The sequence below is a fragment of the Pseudopodoces humilis genome, chromosome 1, assembly GCF_049639895.1.
Source record: "Pseudopodoces humilis isolate 2021_Gansu_Grassland_sample_001 chromosome 1, ASM4963989v1, whole genome shotgun sequence".
Taxonomy (NCBI): Eukaryota; Metazoa; Chordata; class Aves; order Passeriformes; family Paridae; genus Pseudopodoces; species Pseudopodoces humilis.
The window spans coordinates 87,849,180-87,857,377 of NC_142200.1; the positions used below are offsets into that span (position 1 = coordinate 87,849,180).

At 49.5% G+C, this 8,198-nt stretch overlaps 1 long non-coding RNA gene across 1 annotated transcript; it reads right to left on the reverse strand.

The window, feature by feature from the left end:
• Window positions 1-6,498: 6,498 nt before the first annotated feature.
• LOC148185158 (uncharacterized) lies at window positions 6,499-7,881 on the reverse strand. Its single transcript, XR_015772864.1, has 3 exons — window positions 7,799-7,881; window positions 7,046-7,159; window positions 6,499-6,766 (listed from the first exon to the last, which is right to left on the reverse strand). It is a non-coding gene; the product is annotated as an uncharacterized LOC148185158 (long non-coding RNA).
• Between the last annotated feature and the right edge of the window lie 317 nt (window positions 7,882-8,198).

The following is an 8,198-nucleotide window of genomic DNA, read 5'->3' on the forward strand; positions in this document are numbered from 1 at the left end:
ATGTCAGAGACAGGTGAACGGGGCATCATGTCCCAGGCACGGGACAGTTTGAAGCTTCCCGCATGTGGGGGGCACTGTCACCCACCAGTGAGGCTGTGTTGGGTTGGGTCCTGGGCTGACCGCAGTCTCTAGTAGAAGGAAGGGGATCGCACCCCCTCGCCCCACCACAAGGGCTTGGATACAAGGACCTTATGGAAGGGAGTTCCTGCCCTGTCTCTAGGCAGGTGGGAAGAGGGAAGCAAGAACTGGCACCCGCAGCCATTAGATCCCGGGGGAAAGGCAGGGCCGCGGGCAGTCGAATCGCCGGCTCCTGCGGGGATTCGCTTCTCATCCACCATCCCAGCGAGCCGGGCTCGGCCGAGACCGGGCACCCTTTGCGGGGAGCGGCGGCTCCTGCGCGGCGGCGGGGCGGGGCGCGGTCAATGGGCCGTGCGAGGTGCGCTTCGCACCGCCGCTCCCAGAGCCGGCCCGCGGTGTACAGTTAGCGTCAAATTACAGCAATTAACCGGGCACCGGAATTTAATTACACAGCCTTGCCCCTTTCCCACCCCCCTCAGTCCTGGGGAGCCTCCTGCTCGGGGCGACGCGGAGAGAAGACGGCCCCGTGCAAAACGGGAAAGGGATGGGGAAGAAGTACCAGAGATTTCGTGGCTCTGGAAGCCTGCCGCCTCTCCTTTCCCCGCCTGCTGCTCGTCCTATCCCCTCGAGCCCTCTCTGGGGGGGAATGGAGGAGGCAATTTTGGCCCCGTAACGTTTACTTAAAATGCCAGCTTTTATTACTATTTTGCGGAGAGGTGTGGGGAATTAGTTTGATTTTAAGTTGGTCTTCTGCGAAACGTTCCCAGTAAACTTGGGTGCCGCACTTCTCCCGGTAGGATCTTTCCCTTGTGCCTAACTCCGGCGCTCCCCACACAGGGTTAAATCCCTGCTCTCAGGACCCGGCTCCCACAGCCCGGCTTTGCCCCGCGGCACTTGGCAGCGAGGCGGCCGAAACGGGGCTCTCCCGTGGGGTGTGAGCCGAGCTTTCGGGGCTATGGGCAGCCCTGGCTCGCATCGGGCTCATCCGTGCTCTTTTTTTTTAGCCTAGGGGAAGCGGGCATGGGCTGGGCGCGCAGCAGAGCCCGGGGTTGTGGGGCGCTCCTTTTCCCCTCCCTGGGGCATTTGGTGACCGCGCTTTGGGGGTGAATTCGACTTCCCTGGCCCGGGCATTTAGAGGGCGCCTTTCCCTCGCAGCCTTAAGGGCACACCCGGCCCCTGTAGGGGACTGAAATCGCCGCGCACTGAGCTCCTGTCATCCCTGAAGTGCCAGCTCTGTCTCGCCCTGCCTCCTCCTTGTGCAAAGGGAAGCTGAAGCACCTTCTCTCCTCAGACAAAACTGTCTTCTAGTGCAAAGACGTGTCCTCTCTCCTCTGTGTCACACCGTCTGGTTCACAGCTCGGTGGTGATTTTGGCAGGTGGCTCTGAGGGAGTCATCGCGGAGCTCAGTGCCCCCTGAATTATTTCCGATGGGCGCGCCGGGTCCCTCCCCGTGTGTCACAACGCGGGGAGCACACGGGGCAAAGCTCTACCCTCTACCCTTTCCCTACACCGGCAGCTTTCTTATGGCTAAAAGCCCGGCCACGAATCTCTTCCCAACGATAAAGTAGGGAAGAGACGGTCTTGGGGGTCATTCACCTTCCCGGCGTCGAGGTTCCCCAGCCGGTCTGTTACCGACCTCACCCCTGAGTGTCCCCACAGCCCGGCTCTCAGGTGCCGGACAGGTCTTTCCTACTCCCTCCTGCCTGTTCTGCCGGCCCCCAGGGCGAACGGCAAGACCGTTTAGGTAAATCCGGCTCCTGTTTCTCTGCGGGGAGTTTTAGGCTTGGTTATTCTTCTCACTGTGGCTTTTCAGTTCTCCCTGCCTCAGTGCCACCCGGCTGGGGAGAAACTCAACGCGGCTGATTTCCGCCGGCTCACTGACACATAAATAGTTTTTCTCCTTTTTCCTTTTTTTTTCCTTTTTTTTTTTTTTTTCTTTTTTTTTTTTCTTTTTTTCTCTGAAGTAATTTTTGGCAGCGGCCGGTCTGCGCCCTTGGGGCCACTTGCAGCTCAGGCGGCCCCAGGGCCGGCAGAGGCCCCGCTCCGGACAGATGGACAGATGCTCGGCGGTGGACGCGTGGCTGCGGCCGGCAGCGGGGTGGGCTCGCTCCCCGGCGGGCTCCGGAGGGAGCACCCCCCGCCCCGTCCTCTGCCCCGCCTGAACTCCCGGCGTCGGAATTTTCCGAGGGAAAAAAGAGAGGTTCAGGTTGGTGTGGGTCCACCTCGGCTTTACGAGGCTGCGGAGAAGCGGGATGGCCGCTGTCCCCGGGATGGGGGCTGCCTTCACTGTGGGCGCGGGGTGTCTTCCCGGGTTCTCCTTATAGCAAAGACTAGAGCAGAAAGAAGGAGGCAAAAAGCGGCAGGACATACAAACACTCCAAACATCGCAAACCCTACTAAACAAAGACAAAAAAAAAAAAAAAAAAAAAGAAAAAAAAAGAAAAAAAAAAGAAAAAAAAAAAAAGAAGAAGAATACAAATACTCTCCGCCCTTTTTCGCTCGCACTTTGCGGTCCAACACGATTCAATTACTTTTGGGAGGCCCGTGCAGGAGAAGGGGAGGTGCTGTTTCTCGGATGTTAGCGGAGAGGTTTTTCCTCTGTTGATTTGGGGGTTTGTGTCTTGTTTTTATGCCCTGCTGTGGGGTCCCCGAGCAGAGCAGTCTCAACCCTGCGGCCAGTGGATCCGGGAGAGCCCCTCCGATAGGCGACTTGGGATGTTGCAAAGGAGAGAAAAGAAAGGGTAAGAGGAGAAATCCGTATGCGCTCACCTGTGAGCGCCTTGTCCACTGTGCTGTCTCCCAGCTATTCAGACTAGCAGAGTTCGGGTTTTTTTCAAGCCCGTTTCCCACAAGAGGGAAGCTCGCCGAGGGCAACAGGTCGCTTCAGCTTCTCCCGGGACCTCACGAAACCAAGTGCCCCTTTCCTGTCCTTCCTCCCGCGGCTCCCCGCGTCGCGACTTTGCTCTGGGATACTCTTAGAAGGGGGATGCGGGACGTCCCGCTTGGACAAGGCGCGGAGCCGTCGCCCCTGCGCAGCCCCTGCAGAGGAGCAGGAGGAGAAGGATGAGGATGCTGTGTCCCTGAGTTACGGCACTGTGGTACCTCTCCGCGCGTCTCTGCCATTCCCTCTCACACCCCACACCCCCTAACGAGACCCCCTTCGCTCCCGGCCCGCTGTGTGAATCCCCAGCGTGCTGTCAGTAGGCCGATCATTTTGCAAATCAGCAAATAAATACTTATAAATGCACACAAATAGTAACTTTTTTTCGATGCCAAATGACGGCGTGGGAGAGGTGTTTGAGTGCAATTTTTTGAAAGCGAGATGAAAACTTTTTTTTGGAGGGGGGAGAAAAAGTGAAGTTTTTTCCAAGGAGCACGTGGGTCTCACCTGCTCCTTTAATATTTATTTGCTAAACTAACTACACTAAACCAACCAAACAAGCAAAACCGGCAAGTAATCAGGAGTAAATACTGAGCGCACTCTGCGGTGCCAGTGCAATCCAGCTACCGACGACTGGCCGGTGTTTGCATGAGCGACCACATGGTGCAAATTCCCATGCTCTAGACCTCGTAGGGAAAGGTAACCTGTACATTCTGCTTCACCAGATCCCTTCCTCAACCTAGGCCCTTACGGGCTAGCTACTGTCATTGCCATGTCCAGAAAACGAGCTCCTAAAAAGATTATCCCTGCGAGTAAAGCATCGGTGGGGTAAAACTCTGGGCTTCATCTTTTTTTGGATTCCCCAGGGAGGATGGTGTCAAGTACAAATATGGTGAGATTTATTTTTTTTTTCCCCTTGCAAAGCACAATAAATTAATTCTAGAGATACCAAGCACTTTGGTCTCTAGAAAAATAAATCTATCTGCTATATGCATATCAAGATCTGATTATTTATTCACTCCAACCTGGATGCTTTTTTCTGCACCTTTTTCTGTACATTTCATTTTCTAAACAGATAAAACCCACCCAGTTTTAAGAAAAAAATTGCATTTGCAGCTTGGATATAAAATTGGAGTGTTTTCTGGGCAATTCTGACTGCTCACGTGTCCTTCAAAAGCTTTTGCATTCAAAACACAGCCAACTATTTTGCCAACAACCTCATAGCTGCAGTAGATTGCAGTTTTACTGATCATGCCACCCCAAAATAATTACAAATAAGTTCTATTTTCCATTTATTTTCAAGTTTTCATCAATAACATTGTCAGATGAAATTCAGGAAAGGATATGGTGCCTAAGGTCCTTCAACACATCCCGTTTTATCAAAGGGTTATTGCTAATTATAAATGTTCTAAGGAGGGCTGCTTTTCTCTAGGCAAAGCTTCACTGCCTTTGCTACCCCCTTGCCCTAAAATCCACTGATGCAACTGCACCTATCCTGAGTACAAAACACAGCTATGCTCCAGCATTAAGTCTCCACATGGGGAGTTTTGCTTGGATTAAGATTTCAAAACTGAGCCCATAATAAGATATGCCATAAAACCTCAAACAGCCCTTCTCCCCCAGGGGTATTTATCTTACACATTTAATTGCCCAGTAAAATAAATTCTGTATGTGTACTCTTATATGGGAAGGATTTTGATCTGGTAATTTCAGTGTATCTTCTGATCTGTAGCAGCTTAGAATGACATCCTTGAAAACTGTGGAGAAGCAGAAACTGTGCCCTGCTAAATAATGCCTATTCAGCTGCTAAATATTTACACATAGGCAGGAATGAGCTTTCCTTGTAACGCTATCTCTTAACTCTATATTAGCATTCAAGAAGAAAAACAAATGCAAGTCATTTAAGCATAGGCCAAATCCCTGCTTCTGCTAAAGCAAATAACAGAGCTCCACTGACTTTCGTGGAGCAGAATGGGGCTCCTTCATGTTACCTCCATGTCATATTAACACTGTCATTTTTGTAATGACTTCCCTCTTACAGCAGTCACTGCTGTATAATAAGCTTCAACAAACCCTCGAGAAGTGCAGTGTTATTAGTTTATCTGCTTTACAGATAAGTAAACTGATGCAAGGGGAAGATAAGGAATTTCCCCAAGGTCTTGCAGCTGGTTCGCTTGAGATCAAGGGAAGGAAAGGAAACCAAGAACAGAGACGGAACTAACCATCAGAACATGTTCCATAGCCAGGAAAGCAATATGAAGAGGAGGAGCAGGCAATTGGAAACTCCAGAAAACAGGCCATTTCCATCTGATACCTCACTCTACTCTTCGGTGGCTAAACTTGGGCACTCATGTTTGAAACTCTCAGCTTCTCCAATGATACTTTGGTGTTGCATCCATCCTGGCATGACATGATATAATGGAAGTGGAATTTCATTTTCAGTGCATTGAATAAGACACCCTAATAAGACATGTTAGGAAACAAAGCCTGGTATTACTCACAGCAGAATTTTAATAAAATCTACTTTGATACTTCTATGCTAACATTGGAACTGCTGTCTGCAAGGCATATATTTTAAAGTGTCAAATAATTACAATAAGACATATTACTGGAAAATTACTGTTGGAGGCTCTGACGTCCAAACCAAAATTAATCTGCACAAAAAAAAAAATCTCTTTAGTGTTTTTTGTTGGTTGTTGTTTTGGTTTTTTCTAACAAGAAACTTCCAAAGCTCTAGTCTTTAATCTAGCCCAGCTTGTATGCAGCTGCAATACATTTAGCCTTTAACATTAACTCTAGCCATTGTCCTAGGACATGTCTACACCCCACGACACTTTATGGTATTAAAAGAATTGCTGCGTGGCTACAGCAACTTGTCACTAAGATATATCGCTCAGCAGAGAGCAAGACAAAACAAAACAGTGAACAACATGGCTTTTTTTTTTTTTTTTTTTTTTTTTTCATGGCAGCTTATGCTATGGGTATAGTTTGCTTGGCTCAGCTGGGTTTATGTGGTGTTTTATACCAAAATGTCCTGCCTGCCCGACAGCTATGGAGTAAAACTTCAGGAGGTGAGTGAAAGAGCAGGCTGTGCACCGAGTGATCTGGTGTAATCGTTCCACAGAGCCACTGAAGGAATACCAAGCCGCTATATGTACAATGTAATTGCAGTCAGGGGCTGATGAAATAGCTCTTGCGCCAGCCTCCTCCCTCTGTCAAAGGGAAACGAGGGCGCGGTTGGAGGCTATGGCTGACGAGCACCCACAGTACAGCTGTCCTAGGGATTTTCACCTTGGTATCCATTCCAGCAGCTGCAGGCACCACCACGCCAGCTTCAGCTCACAGGGACAAACTGACCAGACAGAGGTTTAGACCGTCATCTTCACACCCAGGAACGCAAACAGTCAGACACACTGGACAAACAAACTTTTTATTCTCCAAAGTGTCGTGTTACCATACTGACACAATGGCACTTTCCCAAATTCATCTGGGAAGTCTGTCCAGAACAAATTTGAGGCCATGCTTGCAGGTGCCGTGCAGGAAGGACAAGGTGATGCACCAGCCTCCCAGGGGAATCACACCCCCCTCCACACAGCTAGGCACATCGCAGCGCTCCTCAGGACTCCCCTTGGGAGAGGCACGGAGTTGCCAGCAGCCACCCAGCCTGTTTACACCGCACAAGTGTAAGCGATTGCGAAGCCCCAGTGCTTTTGCAAGTGAAATCAGTCTTGAGCCGATGAGCTGCTCCCTTAACGCTGCTCTCTCCGGAGCGGGAGTGAAGCCCTCTGACTGCACCGGCTGAGGAGCCTGCAAGGAAAAGAGATAAAGGAAAAAAGGCTTAAGCCTGGGTTTCTTTTCCTAAGACTTTGGCGCCCCTGTGTGTCTTCTTTTTGGGAAACTCAGCCGAAGAACAACCCCAGGCTTTTCTCCCTTTAACCCAGCAGCAGAAACACTGCACTCCAAGTTGGGAGAGCTCTGTCGGGACAACCTGGATAATGCTACCCAGTGGCCTGACTCTAATTTGAGTTGTGCCATTTTCACTCCTTACCCCTCCTCCTTTAGATGCTGGAGGATTGCTGGAATTACCTTCTTTGGCAACCTTATCCAAAGAGCAGCACTTCCTGGAGTCAGGATATTTATCTTTAGCTCTTCTACATCTCTTTATCTCCCAGTGTGTCTGAGGTCCAGTTTGGAAAGAGCCTTAAAGGCAACAGGTTAAAAAAACCAAAACAAAAATCAAAAAGCATTTGATGCATCTTAAGCTATCAAAGTGTCAGATTTACAAACTAGACAGGTAATACATGTAAAATACTAGTCTATATCTTTGCATCAGGGTTGCACCACAGCCAATTTTTCTTCAAAAGTGAAAGCAGAGGTAGAGGAAATTTGACACAAAAATTTAGCAAAACCCTAAGATGAACTTTAAATATTTTTTTTTTTTTTCTGTGAGGTACTTGGCATTATTTATGCCATATCTTCAAAATAACTGTGACACAGAAGAATGAAGTGGGTTGCCTAAGGGTACAGGGATGTGGCAAGCAGCTGGACATAGAGGAAGGAAATCCAGCCAGCCCGAGTTCTGGCAAGATTTACTCTGTTGGAGGTCCTGGTACAAATGGGCTCTGCAGAAATGAGTCTCATAAGTCTTTGTCCCCTTTCCTGCCTTCCAGCTGTGGGTCCTTATTTCAAAACAAGTAAGAGATGTGCATGTCTGAGGGGTGTGGTGTTTATTTGGGGCTATTTAGAAAGCATACAAACACACACTCTGCAAAGTGTCACTGGAAAAAATAAGGCATGCAAACACAGGCAGGCTATCACTTGCCCCAGAGTGAGCATCACCTGCTTCACACTCAACCTCTGTAACCTGGAAAAGGCCCTCCTTTCCTGACAGCCGTGCCTGCCTTTAGACAGATGGCCCCAGCTGTAGGCAATGTAGATGTAGGCCTACCCTGCCTATTTTTATGGGCGGGTGGTTACCCTGCCTTCCTTTCCCACCTGGAGCGCTTATTACTCCTTTCACGCTTATTACTCTTCCACTGTAGCCACCCTTGTCAGAGGTAAATCTGCTCCCTAAGGCAACCACGCTAGGGGAAGCTATCCCAAGAGACTTCTCCCACCTGCTTCCCCATCTCATTTATTTTTCCATTTCCACCCTTCCTTCATGCAGTATCAAGTTGCCCCACCAAAGTTTTTTGTAAGGCACGCTGCTGAATTTAGGTAGTCAGTCTAAAAATAGCCC